Source organism: Monodelphis domestica, chromosome 5, assembly GCF_027887165.1.
Source record: "Monodelphis domestica isolate mMonDom1 chromosome 5, mMonDom1.pri, whole genome shotgun sequence".
NCBI lineage: Eukaryota > Metazoa > Chordata > Mammalia > Didelphimorphia > Didelphidae > Monodelphis > Monodelphis domestica.
In genome coordinates, this window is record NC_077231.1 from 304314725 (window position 1) to 304328227 (window position 13503).

Here is a 13503-nt window from a genome sequence, read left to right on the forward strand (position 1 = left end):
TCCCCTATAGGGTGACAGCTTCCTCTGAGGAGTGGAGCTTCCACACCCTATAGATCAGGATTGGCATACTTATTGGGATCTGGTAGCTCAACACCTCCCTTTCCAAATCTAGGTGGAGGTATGTTTTAGTTTGTTGCCATAGGGAATAAGGAGCATGTGCAATATTGGGGGATTCTTCTGGAATGCCAGAGCCCCCAGAGCGCAGGTTCCATGTTCCGCCATTGTCCCCTTGTCATCATTTGTCAGGGAGAGGTCTTGCTGCCCTTCCAGAGTGGGAACATGGGGAGGGAATGCGGTACACTGGAGGACCATTATAGGTAATTCATTATTTCTAAGAACAATATAAGCAATTAATAAAACAGAATAGGTACAAAGCTGACGCCTACTGCAGAATGGTACAGTTCTAGTACACAGAATGGATAATTGAACAATCTACAATTCATGCTTGACTAATGCTGAAACTACAGGTTTTTGCAGTTGATGTTTAACTAGTGCTAGCAAGTGAGAAATTCAAGATTTCAGACTATGAGGGTCCCATTCCTATTATTGTCCCTCACTGCCCACTGTGAGCCCACATTATTCCCCCCCTCTTAAAAACCCAGAAATTGGGGGTAACTGGGTAGCTCAGTGGAGTCAGGCCTAGAGATGAGAGGTCCTGGGTTCAAATCTGGCCTCAGACACTTCCCAGCTGTGTGACCCTGAGCAAGTCACTTAACCCCCATTGCCTAGCCCTTACCACTCTTCTGCCTTGGCACCAATACACAGTATTGATTCCAAGATGGAAGGTGAAGGTTTAAAAAAAATTTTTAAACAAAAAAAAAAACCAGAAATCAAGAAATTTGGGGAGAATGGGCGATGATCTCAACTTCTGTAGCTTCTTCAGACTGAGCTGGGACATTACAGAGTCTTTGGAAAGGATCAGTAGGCTGCATCCAGGGGGTAGAGAGTGGTTGTAGGTGGACTGGCAATGGATGAGATCATCTGAAATCTAATAGAGTGTAACTGAGAAGAAACAAAATTAGTGAGAATATTTGGAAGCCCAAAAAATCAGGAGGAAGAATATTATCATTGGAAGAATGAGAAGGTGCCCAGCATGGAAAATAAGCAGGAGCTCCATGGGGTCTTCCAGTTTGCAGGTATCTGTTCCTTCGGCACTGTCCTGACTTGTAGTGAGTGCTCAGAAGATGATGTAGATCCCAGTGAAAGCCTGCAGGAAAACTTTGACATTATGGCTTAGATCTGCCTCACTCTTTGTGATGGGCAGCCAAATTAGTGAACCTCTGACCTCCCTTTTTGAGGAGGGGAGACAAGGAGTATTGGAAGAGTGAATGCCCTAAGAATGGTCCAGTGTCTCAGCTTCCAGCACTAGTGGCAGGGCCCAGCCAGATCCCCGCCCTTTCCATCCCAATGGCCAAGGCCAGGATGACTTTGGATGTGCCTCAATATCTCCCTATCTCTCCAACTAGCCATTGTCTGAGTGGAACCTGAGTCCTGTCAAAGCATTGAAGAGAAGTTAGAGATGTTCCAGAGAAGAAGAGCCAGATGAGCAATGAGGAACACATGATATTTACATCATACATATGCAGAGCACTGCTGGTGCTCTTAACCTCTTTGTGTATCACAGACATGTGTATCACCATTAGCCCCCTGGTGAAGCCATTGGTCCCTCTTCTCAGAATTCATCATGGAAGGAATGCTAAATTTCAGTTAGATGTTAGGGAAAATAAAGATGTTATTTTTTTCCCTATTCAAGCTCGTGGATTCCCTCAAATCTAACCATGAAGCCCAGGTAAAGAACTCTAGAGAGCAAAACAATCTCATTGCCACCTTACAGATAAGTTGGGGGAATCCTCTAGCCTCACAATATGTCTGGCTGACCCATTCTTCTTCTAAAAGATTCCAGAGGAATAAAACTCCCACCCATGGTTTACTCCCATCAGAAAAATACTGCCGGCAGCTCTCGTGCTGGTTTTTAAGACAGGAGAACATGATTTCCCATTTGTTGGGTCCCAAGATCCCAGGACTATCTTGATGTTAAATTAGGTGAGGGTTGGAGGTTGGAGGAAGGAGGAGAGAGACAGGTGGTTTGTGTGAGAGAAGAATTAACTAGTTTCCAGACCAAACCTAGCTGTCAGCTATGTGGATGAAGAGAGTAAAGCCATTACCGACAGTTCTTGGATGGGATTTATTAGTGGATCCCATGTAGATGGGGCAAATTCTATCAGCAAAGCATTTAATAAGGAGTTGAATTTTGGAAGGGCTCCCCAGGTTTTTTTGTCACTAACGCCTTCCCATAGCATTGGGCTCCACTGATTAAAACGTCTGCTACTGATACCCAGAAAAAAAAGTCATTATGTCCCCTTCCTAGCAGGCAACTTGATGTGCAGGAAAAGTTTGAGTTTCTAAAATAAGGAGAGAAACCAAATTCTCCATTGACTTCTGCATTTTCTGACCCAAATAAACAGGGGGAAGGGGAGATAGCACTGCCAGGGACCCAAACAGAATATCACACCCCAAAAAAATATTCATTTCAATAAGTGGGAGGAAAAACTCTTTTATTTGGTTTGGAGAATGACTTTGAAAAGAGAGAAAGAGACAATCAATTCAAGATGAGCCTTGAAGGAAGCCAGGAGATGGTGGCGAGGAGGAAGAAGATCCCAGGCAGGAGACAGCCAGTGAAAATGGCCAGGCAGGAGAAAGAATGAATGTCTTGTGAAAGGAATAAGAAAGCAGAAAAGTATCACTGAATTTTAGAGAATGTAGATGTATAAGAAGACTAAGGAAGTAGGAGGGGGACAAGTAATGAAGGGGCTTAAAAGTCAGAAGGTTTTATATTTGAGCCTGGAGGTAATCAATTCAAGTTTGTTGAATAGGGGCAGGAAGGTGGGTAAGATGGTCAGATCTGCTCTTTAGAAAGACCACTTTGATAGCTGAGGAGAGAAGAGAATGGAATGGGGAGAGACCTGAGGCAAGGGGGCCGCTGGAAGGCTGTGGCAATAATCCAGGCATGGAGTGGTAAGGACCAGAAACACAGGCCAATAGCTTGAAGGAACAACAGGGTCAAGCAAGAGTTTGTTGGGTATAGATGAGATTTGGACATGTTTGTGAGCAACAAAGAAAGAAGTCAGCAGGTAAGAAAAGACTGAAGATTGTCTCCCCAGGGAATGGTGGGGAAAGCATGAGCTCTGGAATGTCTACTTGTGTGACCTTAAGCATTGCTTAACCTCTTGGGCCCTCACTTCCTTTATCTCTAAAATGGGAGCTTGGTCTAGGTGCCTCTGAGTTAGGATTCTACGATATCTTCCTACTTAAATATCGTGCACATAACCTCCAGATTGACAGCAATGCCCACTGCTTTCCCTTGAAGTGATAACCTATTCTGCTTCCACACTTCCCCCATAATGCAGATGCATTTCTTCCCCCCATGGCTCTTTTTTTTAAAACCCTTATCTTCTATCTTAGAATCAATAAGGCAGAAGAGTGGTAAGGAATAGGCAATGTGGGGTTAAGCGACTTGCCCAGGGTCACATAACTAAGAAGTATCCAAATCAAGATTTGAATCCAGGACTTCCCATCTCTATGCCTGGTTCTCAGTCCACTGAGCTACCAAGCTGTCTCAAGACCACCACCAGCACTGTTCTTTAATACTAATCTCATCAGTGAGCACCTTCACGGAGGGGGGGGGGGGCAGCCATCCACTCTGCACTCCCACCCTGCACCATTTTTGTCCACATCTCCCACACAGGCTCTACCCACTCCCTGTGCTAGGAGTCAAATCCTCCTCTGGGTCCTTGAACACTCTGTAAGTTCCAGGGCAGCCCACTCGCTGTCCCTCTCTCATGACACACATTAACTTGGGTGCCAACAACAAAAACCCAGTGAGCTGGGCAGAGATCAGGTTTTCGGTGGCACAGTAGTAAGAGCTTCCTGCATTCTTCCTTTCTTTCTCTTCCCATTCATTAAACCTTTTTCAACTTGGACTTTCTACAGTGCCAGCTCCACAAAACTGGATAATACAGTGTCATCTATATAGAGTCATTCTTCATTCGCCCAGCAATCATTTACAGAGAGCTTCCCATGAGCAGGGACTGGCTTATAATTGTTACTGCTGCAAAATGGGAAAAAGAATCACTGTGGAGCTTCCTTCAAAGGACTATTGTGAGGCTCAAAAGCAATGAGAGATGTAAGTCCCCTTGCAAACCCTCAAATGCTGCCTAAATGTCAGTTCTCATTGTCAGAATCAAGCTTATATTCCAAGAGAGACAAATACGCAATTGGAACTGGGCTCTTATCATGGGCATTATCTCCAACAAGGCGGTGCCTAGTCCCTCCATGCCAGCCCAGGTTGCAGGACTCTGGTGCTAGGACTTCCCCTAGATTTGTCCCAGGGGTGCCCAGGTGGGTTTTCCTTCCTTTCCATTGATACGATGAATATCCCCAAGAAACACATGGATGGCACTTATCTCTCCCTCACTCTCACCATCTCAGACATTTCTTCACTAATCTTTCCTTTCACGCGGCTTCCTAATTCCTCATTGGTGACCGGCTTCAGCATGCTAACACCCTCACCATTGCCCTCTGGGTGAGAACACTTCTTCCATTCTTTAGGAGACCACAGCATTCCATGACTCACCACTATCTGACTATTATTAGTGCTGTGGCTATTGCTATCATTATTTTACTTATTAACTATAACACTGTATTTGACAATGAAAAGAATGACAAGGTAGACAAGAAAGTCCTTGCCCAATATAATATTCTGGGGATGGGACAGGGGGATGAGCACCTTTGGACTTTGAAACAAGAACAGTTACAAAGAAATTGATTACCAAGAGCATATATGACAGCAGTGCAAAAATAAATAAATAAATAAATAAAAACTTAACCAGAAAATCTTAGGGTCCTTAGAGATCTTCTAGTGTCGTTTCCCACTCCAGACCATAGGATTTAGGAAACCATCTTATTTAGGTATCCCTCATTTTTTCCAAGAGCCTTTTCCTAGCTTCCATCATCTCTGATACTCATCTCTTAATTTTTTGGGTTTAAGATTATTTGTGATGATGCTTTCCTCCCTCAATTCACCATAATTCATCCATTGAAAAATATATAAAATTTCTCTGCCATCTCTTTTCCTTCATTTCTCCAATGAAGTCACATCTGCTTTTGTTTCTGGCTTTCTATGTTCAACTGAAAAGAGGGGGAAAGCTATTTATCACAGATTAAGATTGTTAACAAAATGCTTCACCTTTGGGAAGTCATTCTCTAATACTTAAAGCATATCAGCTAAGGACTACCCATAGAAGAACTGAGAGCATCAATTTGATTTAGTCCCCCTTTTTACAAGAAAAAATAATAATCAACTTTAAAATAATTAATCAAAACAAAATAACTCCCAAGAAAGTTTGTTATTTTGACTTTGGCTGTCCCAAGAGCACACACACCTTTTAGTGACATAACTTTCTTCTGAGAAACCCAATTGGCATCTTACTCACTGTAAGGGAAAATTCTCTCTAAAAATAAAAGAAATGAGCATTAGTAGCTCTAAGGTATTGCCTCACCCCCCATAAAACTGGCCAGATAAGATGAGGCAAAGAGAGTTGGCTAGACTAGCTAGAAAGGGGGTGAGGGAAATAAACAGATGAAAACATGGGTGGTGGATCTATGGATTTGATTGTTCATTTTGAGAAAAAAACTGGAATTATGTATTAAAGAATCTTTAAATTTTTCAGTCCCTTTGATCCCAGGGACTTACTCCTGGGCATAGCCCCAAAGAGATTAGAGGCAAAAAGAAATGTTCCTCATAAGCCATAATATTCACAACAGCATTTTTTGTAGTAGCTAAAATGAGGAGGGGGTGGGATCAGAAAATTAGGTGCTTATTGGTTGGGGAATGATTAAACAAGCTGTGATATTTGAATATAGTTGCATGTTATTGCACCATAATAAATGACAAATTTTCAGAGTAATACAGAGACAAGTACAAACTCACAAAGACTGAAGACAGTAGCACCAAAAAAAAAAAAAAACCTGCACAATGTCTCCAGTCATATGCATGTGAACGATACTAGAGGATAAATTAGATCAGATGCAATGATCAGTCTTAGTTCCAGATTCTGATTTTGGAACACATTTCCTCTGGGTACATAGAACATTGCCTATCCCATTACTTGAAGTCGCTGGGGGGGGGGGGGGGTGTAGGGGGTTGGTTGGTTGGTTGGTTGGTTTTTGTAGAGAAGGGTATTATGGGATGGGAAAGAGAGATCAAGGAAGGCTGCATTGAAGAAGCAGAATCTAGGCTAGACCTAGAAGGAAGGGGAAGATTGCAAGAGATATCAACACATGTTAAAATTCTTCCAGATATAGGGGGTGGCATGCCAAAAGTAAGACCAGAGCAGAGAATGGCAGGTAGAGATTCCATGATTGAAATGAGTTCATAAAGGGATAGAAATATAGTAGGCACCAGACCATACCCAACTAAGAGATTTAATTTTTTTTTAATAAACATTGAGAAGCTCTTGACATTTTTTCCCTTTAAATGTGGATTAGCTGATGGTGGAAATACATTTGATTTTCCTATCTAGAGGACAGTAGGTAGGTCACTGTTTATGAAGCCAGAAGAGGTAAGATCTGAGTTCCAATTCTTCCTAAGACACTTCCCACCTGTTGAACCCTGGCCAAATGATAGCCTCCCTGACCTTGACTTTTACCAGCTGGAAATACAGCAGCATGAACTGCCTCATTGGGTGGTTGTGTGCACCAGGTGAGAACTGTATGCAAGAAATATTGCAAACCTTTTTTTCCTCCAATAATATGTAAAAACAGTTTCCAACATTTTCCAAAGAAATTTGAGTCTCTAATTTTCTCCCTCCTAACCTCAAACCACATTGCCATCCCTCCCACCCAACACAGAGATGGTAAGCATTCTGATATTGATTCTATATGTGCAATTATATAAAACATTTTTTCATAGTAAACTTCTTGTGAAAAGAAACAAACAAAAAAATTAAGAAAGGAAATGAAAAATGTTTGCCTTAGTCTAGATTGAGACTCCCTCAATTCTTTTTCTGGAAGCAGATGCCATTTTTTATCATGAGCCCTTTGGGATTGTTTTGGATCATTCCATTGCTGAGAATAACTAAGTCGTTCCCAGTTGTTCCTTAAACAGTAGTCCTGTCACTGTGTACAGTGTCCTTCTGGTTCTCTTTATTTCACTCTGCTTCAGTTCATGTAAGTCTTTCCAGATTTTTCTGAGCTCCTCCTATTCATCATTTCTTACAGTCGCAATAATATTGTGTTACAATCAAATGCTATATCTTACTCAGCCATTCCCCAGTTGATGGGTATCCTATCACTTTGCAGTTCTTTGTTCCTGCAAAAATAGCTGTTTTCAGTATTTTTGTACATACAGCTCCTTCCCCTTTTTGTTTTTTATCTCATCTCTTGGAGATACAAACCTTGTAATGGTATTGCTGGATCAAAGGATATGTACTGTTTTACAGCCCATTAGGCATAGGTCCAAATTGCTCTCCAGAATGGTTGAATCAGTTCACAACTCCCCCAATGGTGCATTTGTGTCTCAATTTTCCCACATTCCTCCAAGTTTTGTCATTTTTCTTTTCTGTAATAATAGCCAATCTGCTAGGTATAAGGTAATACCTCAGAGTTGTTTTAATTTGCATTTCTCTAATTAAAAGTGGTTTAGAGCTTTTGTTGCGTGATTATAGAGAGTTTTAATTCTTCTCTGAGAACTGTCTATTCATATCCTTTGACCATTTATCAATTGGGGAATAGTTTGTATTCTTATATTTGACTCATTTCTCTATATATTTGAGAAAGAAGGCCTTTATTAGAGAGGCTTATAAAAATTTTTGCACCATTATGTTTACTGTGTGTTATTCGCCATCCTATTTTCCTCTGTTGAGTTTCTGGCCTTCACCTTCCCCAGTTTGCTCCCTTTCTATCAGTCACATACACTTCTCTTATTCCCTTCCTCTCCTACTTTTCTGTAGGGTAAAATCAATTTCTATGTCCAATTGATTGTGTATGTTCTTCCCTCATTGAACCAATTCAATAAGATTCATGTGTTCCCCTTCCCACCTCCTTGACCTCCACCCCTCCACTATAAAAGTCTTTTATGTGACATAATTTACTCCATTCTATTTTTCCTTTCCCCCTCCAATGCATTCCTCTTCCTCATGCCTTAATTTAATTTTTGTATCATTCCATCATATTCAACTCATACATTTGTCGTCTATGTTCTTTTCAGACATTAGTACTGGGAGGAGGGGAAAGATATTGTGTTTTTATATTTCTGTAGTGACCTTCTTAAGAAATGTGACACTATCTTCAATTGGAGAGGTGGGGTTTTTTTGGTCTTTTTTCTCCAAAGTGTCTCAGATATTTTATTTGGTTTATTAGTAAGAAAATAAGAAAATGAATGAAGTAACTTGAACAAGGTAAAAATTGGCAAAAATCTGTTTGTTTACTTGATACAAAACAGGAAGGCAATTTAATTTTACTACATTTAATGCTATTGTTTCTGTAAGAAAAAAATTCAAACAGTGATTTTAAAAAGTTAAATTAAAATTATTTCATTTAATCTAGTTATTGTTTTTATTTATGTATATATATATTATTTATTAAAATACAACTCCATTAATGCATATAATGCCTTACAAAAACTGAGTTTTCTAGGTTTCTGGAACAGATTAATTCAATTTACATTAATCATTTGGCACTCAACTTTAGTGGTACCAATGAAAACTGCCCTCATATTCTTGAACAAAAGAGTAAAAGAGAAATTGAAAGAATTCACAGATCACCTCCAGAAAGAAATTACCAAATGATAGCTCCAAGGAATATATTAGTTATATTCGAGAACCCCAAAGTTAAGGAGAAAATACTTTAAGCAACCAGAAAGAAACAATTCAAATATAGTGGAACAATAGTCAGAATTACACAGAACTTAGTAGGTTCCACATTAAAGGATCAGAAGACATGGAATATGATATTCTGGAAGACAAAAGATGTAGGTTTACAACCCAGAATCACCTATCCAGCAAAACTGACATTTTATCAGGGCGGGTGGGGGGGAGAAATGGTCATTCAATAAAATAGGAGATTTCTAAGCATTCTTGATGAAAAGACTAGACCTAAACAGGAAATTTGAAGTACAAACACAAAACCCAAGAGAAGCCTAAAAAGGTAAATAAGAAAGAGAATATTTAAGGGACTCAATAAAGTCTAATGTTATGTATTCCTCATGGAAAGATATTTGCAATTCTTAAACATTTTTATCAGTAGTGGAGCAATTAAAAGGAGTATACTTAGACAGAGAGTATGGAAGTAAGCTGATTAGGATGGTATGATATGCAAAAAAAAAATAAATATTTGAAAAAGAGGATTGCATTGAAAGAAAAGGGAAGAGAAAGATGGAATGGGGTAAATTATCTCACCTAAAGAGGCTTGAAAAACTATAACAATGGAGGGGAGGATGAGAGTGCTGATGGGCAATGCTTAAACTTTACTCTCATTGTACCAAGCTGAGAGAGGGAATGACAACCATACTCATTGGGGTATAGAATTCTCTCTTACCCTAAAGAGAAGTAGAAAAGTAATAAGACAAGGGAAAGAGGATGGTAATAGGAGGGAGGGGGAAATGGGGGAGTGATAAAAATCAAAACACTGGTGATGAGGAACAGAGTGAAAGGAAAACTGCAGGATCATAAAGGGGAAAATAAAATGGAGGGTAATACACAGTTGGTAATCAAAATTGTGAATGTAAATGGGATGAACTCACCCATAAAATAGAAGTAAATAACAGAGTGGATTAGAAATTTAGAATCCTACTATATGTTGTTTATAAGAAATATATTTGAGACAGAGTGACACCCACAAAATAAAGGTAAGGAGCTAGAGAAGAATTTATTGTGCATCATCTGAAGTAAAAAAAAAGCAGGAGTAGCAATTATGATGTTAGACAAATATAAAGCAAAAAATGTGTCTGATTAAAAGAGATAAGAAATCACATTGGGGCAATTGGGTGGCTCAGTGGATTGAGAGTCAGGACTAGAGATGGGAGGTCCTAGGTTCAAATCTGGCCTGAGACACTTCCTAGCTGTGTGACCCTGGGCAAGTCACTTCACCCCCATTGCCTAGCCCTTACCACTCGTCTGCCTTGGAGCCAATACACAGTATTGATTCCAAGACAGAAAGTAAGGGTTTAAAAAAAAAGAAATCATATCTTGCCAAAAGATACTATAAACAATGAAGTAATATCAATACTAACCATATATACACCATATGGTATAGCCTCTAAAATTTTAAAGGAGAAATTAAATGAACTTCAAGAAGAAATTGACAGTGAAATTATATTAGTGGGGGACTTCTACTTTCCCCTTTCAGATCTAGATAAAAAAAAATCAAGAAAGAAGTAAATACATGAAATCTTAGAAGATTTGAATGAAAAAGAAAGAATGAAATCTTAGAAAAGTTAGAACTGATAGATCTCTGGAGAAAATGAGAGTAAAAAGAACTTCACATTCTTTTCAGCAGTACATGGCTCCTACACAAAAATTTGTAATTTATTAGGGCATAAAACTTCACAACCAAATACAAAAAAAGCAAAAATAGTAAATGCATCCTTTTCAGATCATAACACAATAATCAATAAAGCTCCATGGAAAGATAAATGAAAAATCATTGAAAACTAAATAATCTAATGCTAAAAAAGAATGGGTTGAAGAACAAATTATAGAAATGATTAGTAATTTAATTAATGAGAATGACAATGAGGAGACAACATATCAAAATTATGGGATACAGCCAAAGCAGTAGTTAGGTGGAAATTTATATCTCTAAATGCTTACATCAATACAATAGAGAACATGCATATCAATGAATTGGCATGCAACTAAAATACTAGAAAAAGAACAAAGTAAAATATCCTCATGTAAAGACTAAATTGAAAATCGGATAAATTAAAGGAAAATTTAATAAAATTAAAAGAGAGCCATTTAACTAACAAATAAGACTAGGAATTGTTTTTAGGAGGGAAATAAAATAGACATAGTATTGGTTAAATTTGATTTTAAAAAGAAAGAAGAAAATCAAATAATTAGTATCAAAAATGTGAAGTGTGGAGAGTAAATAAAAGCAATCATTACAAGCTATTTGCCCAATTATATGCCAATAAATCTAATGATCTAAGTGAAATGGATGAATATATAAATTGTCCAGATTAACAAAAGAGGAAATGGAATTCTTAAATTATCCTATATCAGGAAAAGAAATTAAAGAAGCCATCAATGAACTCAAAGAGAAAAAACCTTCAGGGCCAGATGGATTCACAAATGAATTCTATTAAACATTTCAAGAACAATTGATCCCAATACTACATAAACTATTTCACAAAATAAGTAGAGAAAGAATCCTACCAATTTCTTTTTATGACACAAATATGGTACTATTAACTAAGCCAAGAGGAATAAAAATAGAGAAAGAAAATTATAGGCCAATTTCATTAATGAATATCAATGCAAAAAGAATTTAAACTTCCGGTTAAGATGGTGGCTTAGAGAAAGCTAAAGTTCAGATCTCCGGAAAACCCTTCCCGACCGATCTCAAACTATAAGCTCCTAAGGCGCCGAAATTCAAAACAATCAACAGCACAGACCCTGGGAACCCTCCTCCTGGACCTGGACCGGGATCAAAAGGTACGGCTCCCCTCAAAAGCCAGAACCCGAGATCACTCGGACCTAAGGGGTAGGAGCGCAGAGTCCAAGGCTCCGGGAAGCCGCAGCCCCGCCCGGCTCAGAGAGCAGGGTCATGGGAACAACAACCCTCAGGGCCTTCTATCCGAGTCCCAGTGAAAGTCACTGCCTGGAGCTCCTGCTGCAGAGAGCAGGGTCGAAACAACAGCAACCCTCAGGGCGGGCAAGACAGCCTCACGGGCTGGATCCTGCTATCCAAGTCTCAGTGAAAGTCCCTGCCTTCGGAGCTTGGGGAAGCTGCAGCCCATCCCCCCGCAGGCTGACGAAACAGCCTCACGGCCAGCGATTCTGAAGGCAATTTCCGGAAAGCAACCCGACCCAGAGAGCCGGGGGGAGAGTGTGGCCTCGTGGTCCGACCCTTCCATTCCAGTTCCAGTAAGGCATATTCAGTTTAACCCAGGGAAAGCTCATAGAACCGACAATCTGCCCAGGACTAAAGCCTCTGAACACCAGACAGAGATAAGAAAAGCTAATCCTCCACATTCAGAGATGGCAAACTCCACAGAAGCACAGAAGCCCCAAAATACCAAGAAAAATAAGAAGAAAGGGGCGACTTTGGACACATTCTATGGAGCCAAAATACAAAATACAGAGCAGATAGAAGAAGATATACAAGAAAATGCTCCAAAATCTTCCAAAGGAAATGGAAACTCTCCACAAACCCATGAAGAATTTGAATCAGAAATGACCAAAAAGATGGAATCCTTCTGGGAGGAAAAGTGGGAAATAATGCAAAAGAAATTCACGCATCTACAAAACCAGTTTGACCAAACTGTAAAAGAAAACCAGGCTTTAAAGCAAGAACTAATAAAGCAAAGCCAAAACACCAAGAAATTAGAAGAGAACATAAAATATCTCACCGACAAGGTGATAGATCTGGAAAATAGAGGGAGAAGAGAGAATTTAAGAATAATTGGACTCCCAGAAAAGCCAGAAATAAACACCAAACTCGACATGGTGATACAAGATATAATCAAAGAAAATTGCCCAGAGATTCTAGAACAAGGGGGCAATACAGCCACTGACAGAGCTCACAGAACACCTTCTACACTAAACCCCCAAAAGACAACTCCCAGGAATTTAATTGCCAAATTCCAAAGCTATCAAACAAAAGAAAAAATCCTACAGGAAGCCAGAAAAAGACAATTTAGATATAAAGGAATGCCAATCAGGGTCACACAAGACCTTGCAAGTTTTACTCTGAATGATCGAAAGGCATGGAACATGACCTTCAGAAAGGCAAGAGAGCTGCGTCTCCAACCAAGAATCAGCTACCCAGCAAAACTGACTATATACTTCCAAGGGAAAGTATGGGCATTCAACAAAATAGAAGACTTCCAACTTTTTGCAAAGAAAAGACCAGAGCTCTGTGGAAAGTTTGATACCGAAAATCAAAGAGCAAGGAATACCTGAAAAGGTAAATATTAAGGAAAGGGGAAAAATGTTATCTTCTTCTTTTACTCAAACTCTCTTCTATAAGGACTACATTTATATCAATCTATGTATACTAATATGTGGGGGAAATGTAATGTATAAATAGGGGGTAAAGAAAGACCAAATACAATAATAGTTCTCACACAAAGATTCACATGGGAAGGGGAGGGGAAGAAAACTCCTATAAGAAGGAGAGGAAGAGAGGGGGGGGGGGGTACTTAAACCTCAATCTCAGGGAAATCAACTCTGAGAGGGAAAAACATCCAGATCCATTGGGATCTTGAATTCTATCTTACCC